Here is a 5,495-nt window from a genome sequence, read left to right as displayed (position 1 = left end):
GCAATGAAATCAGGGTCCCTCATCTGTCTAGGGAGCCCTCTGCATCCCTGCCAGACTCTTGCCTTCCACGCTGAGTCAGGGATGCGTCCTTTGTAAGATAAACTCAGTTACAGGTTTCTCAAGATTTTGTAAACTGGTCCCACAAGGGAGTGCTTCTCTTTCCTTAAATGGGTCATTAGAAAAGGTTGGATGCAAATCAAGAATTCAATTTTTAAGTAAATAACTTTCCACCCACGCAGCCAGCTCGCCTCACGTTAGTCCAGGCAGCTTCTAACAAGTCAAGCATTTTCCTTGTCTCTGACACAGACTTTTCACTGGAAAGAGGTGAGGTTTGAGGGGTTCTTTAAAGATCTCTCTGGACGTCCGTCATGTCACAAAGGAAAATTACCACATGCCCATAAGAGCCTGGGAACCTCCACACTCCCATCTGCTACTTATGCTGTGGCTGTAATGATGACCAGTTCAGAAAGAAAACATGTACCCAAGATGCACCTGGGGCCCCGTTCTGATCAGTCAGGTGTGACATCAGAGTCGGGTCCAGGAAGTGTGGACAGAACCTCAGGCAGGCTTGGGCACTTAACCCTTCTGTGCCTTGGGGTCTTCTCCATCTACAGAACAGGAGCACTGTCACCCCCTGCACTGCTGTGAGAACCCCATAGAAAGCACCCACCTGCAGAATCTCCCTGCTATGTGCTCATCAGGACACAAAGGACACCCCTGACCTCTCTCTGTGAAAAATTGTCTCCTGGTCATTGTAAATAGTTTATTTTAAAAATAAAATTAGAAAAACAGAAAAAGAAAATAAGGCCTGCCTCTGTTGTCTATGGTCTGAGAGCATCGTTTGTGTTTTGGTATCAGACTCTACACACAGTTATACAGACAAGCATGCAGTTTCATAGTTAGGGAAATCTCCTTGTGTTGACATTTTTTCATCTAGCATATTTTAAGCATGTTCTCACATCATTAAAAACTCTTAATTATTTTCAACGTCTTATGAATAATAATGTTTTCTTTTTGTTTAAGAAAGAAACAAGTGGTGTTAGCAAGCGTGAAAACCCAGCTTTGACCTCTAGAACCTCACAGTGACAGAGAGGACCAACTGCCAAAGGCAGCCTTGGTCTCCCACATATGTGCCCTGGCATATGCACCCACATACTCCCCATACAAAAAATGGATAAATATCCACTATAGACAACAAAATTGATGCTAGTACGTAAATTATTAATAATTAAGGTACCTTGAAAACAGAATATTGAACATAACTGTTTGTGACTTTGGTTTGCTATTTTTCTATTTATTTCCAATTTTGCAGATGGACAAGCCTACCAAAACACACAAGCCATATTATAGAAAGAACGTCTAGTGGATTTTCTCAAATAAATAAAGTTTAAGTTACACAGAACCAAAATAATATAAGTCTACACATAATAAACTTATTGCAAATTTGCCACTTCCAAAGCATTTTTAAGTTAAGCAATACAAATACGCATTCATCTCTTATCCTTTGCAGAGGGATAACATCTGTGTCCCTGTTGATGAATTTGAGAGGTGGGGGGAAGGGAAGAGGGAGAGAGGGAGATGCAGGATATGATAGGGGGAGAGTTAAAGAGCTTCCCATTCAAGTACCTGAGTTTGAACACCAAAATCCATGAAAAAGAGGATGAATGAGCACACATCTGTAACCCCAGTGCTTCCTTAGCAAGGAGGCTGGTAGGGAAAGAAGAACCTCTAGCCGCACATGATCAAGCTTGCCTGGCGAGCACGGTACAGGTAACATAGTCTGTCACAGACAGGATGGAAGGAAAGGACAGAGACTCAACTCAAAGTTGTCTTCTGACTTCCAAAGGCACAGTGGGGAACACGTGTGCCTGCACTGTACACACACACATGCACATGTGTGAACACACGCGCGCGCACACACACACACACACATGTAATTAAAAATAAAACAAAGAATTTTTGAAGGCTAGGAACTTAGCTCAGTGATAGAGCCCTTAACCAGTATGTATGATGTCCTAGGTTCACTCTCTAGTAACACACACGCACACAGGTCAACGATGACCTTTTACTGTGGTAACATGCAATTAACCATGCCTTGCTTTTTATATAATACTAAATATGTTTCCATGAGTGAAGATCCGGCAATCCTTCCATAATCTTAAAAATAACCATATAAACCCCATCCACATTGGAATCCGTGTTCACAGTATACACTCAACTCCTTGAAGGTCACACTACCCTTGAGAGGCCTCCATGTACATGTGCACTTGTTGGTTTTGTTAGTGAGTGCATAATGGAATTCTTTAAAGATGAAAATAGCTGTAATTTTTTTTTTTTTTTACAAAAATCACATATCTTAGAGGAGACACATTCCTAGAAATAGTGTAGTCCAGAAATGTTTTGAATAACCACTTATACACATAGTATATGTGGGCATTTCACAGCTTGTCCAACTGTTCTATTTGTGTAAAGAACTATTCTAAAGATTTCTTAAGCTCTATCACACCCTCATTAGTTAGGGTGGAAATCTGTTTTGGTTTTTTTTCTAGGAACATCAGTGGAATGATCTCAACGTCACTACAAAAGATCTAATTTGACAGTGAGTTTTCGGATGCTGTAATCTCAGATGCAAGTGCCTCAAGAGATGCAGGGCGCATCGGTCCAGCCCTGGTACCAGCATCCTTGAGCACTCCTCAGCTCCCAGTTGGGCTGCACTCAGACACCAGTACAAGGTCTCTCGGGAGCACTCCCTGTGGTCAGAACAGCACAGGCTCTGCCCAATGGTGTTCTTATCCCCCTCAGATCTCAAAGGGCCAGAAGAAAGGCAAAGAATTAGTGTACCTGTTGCTATATATGCTATATAGGTAATCGCATATGCAATATTACCAATTTGCTGTTCGAACAAGTTATCCTGACTTAGCTTGCATCTGTGGGGGTGAAAAGCAAAGATTTGCTGTAGTCTGTTTTGTGCTGCTATGACAAGATGCCTGATGCTGATAACCTTAAGAAGCGCTGGGCATGTTGGCGCACGCCTTTAATCCCAGCACTCTGGAGGCAGAGGCAGGCGGATTTCTGAGTTCGAGGCCAGCCTAGTCTACAAAGTGAGTTCCAGGACAGTCAGGGCTATACAGAGAAACCCTGTCTTGAAAAACCAAAAAAATTAAAAAAAAAAAAAAGAAGAAGAAGAAGAAGAAGAAGAAGAAGAAGAAGAAGAAGAAGAAGAAGAAGAAGAAGAAGAAGAAGCAGCAAAGGGGGTCTATTTAGTTCAGAGTTTGGAAGACTGGAAATCCTAGGTCAATCAGTTCTATGTGTTTCCCTCTGGGGAGGGTCTTCTGGCTAAGTCACACCATAAGGGACATCTCTGGTTAGAAGAGGGTGTGGGAGAAGCAGTAGTAGTAGTAGTGGTAGTAATAGTAGTAGTAGTAGTGCCTGTAGATAGGATCAAGCCATGAGAGAAGCGGTGAGAGCTCGCGTGGGGTCCACACTCACCTCTGCATAACAAATCACTCTTGTAGAAGATTCTCGGCTTCCTCTAGTTCTAATCCTCTAAGCCCCACTTCCTAAATGCCTATCACTATTCAATATGGTAACACTGGGGCCCAGGATGGGAGGTTTTGGGAGACACTACCCCATCTGTACTGGCTAGCTTTGTGTCAACTTGACACAGCTGGAGTTATCACAGAGAAAGGAGCTTCAGTTGGGGAAATGCCTCCATGAGATCCAGCTGTAAGGCATTTTCTCAATTAGTGATCAAGGGGGGAGGTTCCCTTGTGGGTGGTGCCATCTCTGGGCTGGTAGTCTTGGGTTCTATAAGAGAGTGGACTGAGCAAGCCAGGGGAAGCAAGCCAGTAAAGAACATCCCTCCATGGCTTCTGCATCAGCTCCTGCTTTCTGACCTGCTTGAGTTCCAGTCCTGCATCCTTTGGTGATCAACAGCAGTATGGAAATGTAAGCCAAATAAACCCTTTCCTCCCCAACTTGCTTCTTGGTCATGATGTTTGTGCAGGAATAGAAACCCTGACTAAGACACCATCCAAAGGCAGGATTCATTGCTGTGTCCTCAGGCCTGTTGTCTTTATTTGCTTCTGCAGCATTTAATACTAAATGTCAAAGGAAGGCAAGATAGTCTGTGTTAGGTACACTTCTCATCTCCATGACAAAACGCTGCCTGGAACTTCTCAAAGGAGTCAGGCCTTATTTTCTGTCACGTTTACAGAAGGTTCTCATGGTTGGTGCTTCTGGGTAGTAGGGAGACGAAGCATCCTGGCAGTGTGAACAAGCGGCATGGTCTGTTCCCTTTAAGATACAGAGGATGTGGCCAGAAACTAGGCATAGCCCTCAACCCTCAAAGATGTTATGGCTCCAGCATCTCCTACCAGGCCAAGTGTTATGGCCACAAGCTGGTGACATGGCTTTTGTGGCTGATCTTCCACTATAGGATGGGTGGGTGGGTGGGTGGGTGGGGGAACTCTCGAGTGTGCCTTCTGGGAGTCCCTGGGATCAGACAAAAATCTCCACCTCTGTCGCGAGGTCTATAAACATCCTCATACTTGGATAGCAAAGCGCTGGCATGGTTAGCCTGCTTAATCACTACCCCACCCCTCTGAGGAGAATGATGATTTCAGCCACTTGAGGAGGGAGAAACAGCGTGACCTTCCTGCACGGCTGATGATAACTCACTCCTTATAAGGAGAGGACAAACAAGGGCCCACGCTCAGGGCTCAGGAATGCACCTCTGTGTGTGTTCTTCCCAACTGCACTGGTAATTGGACTTTACACCTGAGGGCAGTCTTTCCTGTGGGCAGCAGGATAGGGGACAGCCTCCCTTCCCATTGAGAAGGCAGCAGTGATTACAGGGGGTAGTCAAGGCCATAAAGATCCTGAATCAGCACCCCAGTTACACTGAGCTCGATGGGAGGACTGTTCATCTGCAAGCTGGCTCTTCTCCGTGTTATGAAAGAAACAAGCTCCCTGTTCACTGTAACACCGTCTACATAACGATTTACTTATTCTCTGACCAAAAAAAGTCAGCATACAGAGGATGAAAGTCAAACTGAGTTATGAGCCGCCAATAACGTTAGCTATTATTCATACGTATGCCCCAGCAGGCAGGCATGCACTTAGGGTCAGTTAATGTTTCTACTAACTCAGTAACTAAACCATTAGCAGGGGCAGTATTGAAGCTCAGGAAAAAGTTAGGCCATTTTCCTGAGTTCTCTCGGGTGGTAAGTAAGAAACAGCTATGAATCCAAGTCTCTCTGACTCCATAACCATCAAAAGCCCTCCAGAGGAGTTACAAATCCCCTACAGTCCCCAGGAGACCAGAGGCCCCTGGGCTGTGCAGTGGGAGGGTTGAGTTCAGCCTCTCCAGTGTGCTTCATGAGGAATTCCCAGAACTTAGGGATGAAATGGTGGGTTTCCTCTCTCTCTCTCTCTCTCTCTCTCTCTCTCTCTCTCTCTCTCTCTCTCTCTCTCTCTGTGTGTGTGTGTGTGTG

The 5,495-nt window shown here is 44.7% G+C and overlaps 1 long non-coding RNA gene across 1 annotated transcript in view; it reads left to right on the top strand.

Moving 5' to 3' along the window:
* Positions 1 to 5,151: 5,151 nt before the first annotated feature.
* LOC110319760 overlaps positions 5,152 to 5,495 on the top strand; it is a 9,323-nt gene continuing 8,979 nt past the window's right edge. Inside the window, exon 1 of the long non-coding RNA XR_002380422.1 lies at positions 5,152 to 5,225. This is a non-coding gene — a long non-coding RNA (uncharacterized LOC110319760). The remainder of the gene's footprint in view (positions 5,226 to 5,495) is intronic.

This window comes from Mus pahari, chromosome 4, assembly GCF_900095145.1.
Source record: "Mus pahari chromosome 4, PAHARI_EIJ_v1.1, whole genome shotgun sequence".
Taxonomy (NCBI): Eukaryota; Metazoa; Chordata; class Mammalia; order Rodentia; family Muridae; genus Mus; species Mus pahari.
The sequence above is the reverse complement of the archived record's forward strand: the minus strand, read 5'-3'. Positions and strand labels throughout refer to the sequence as shown.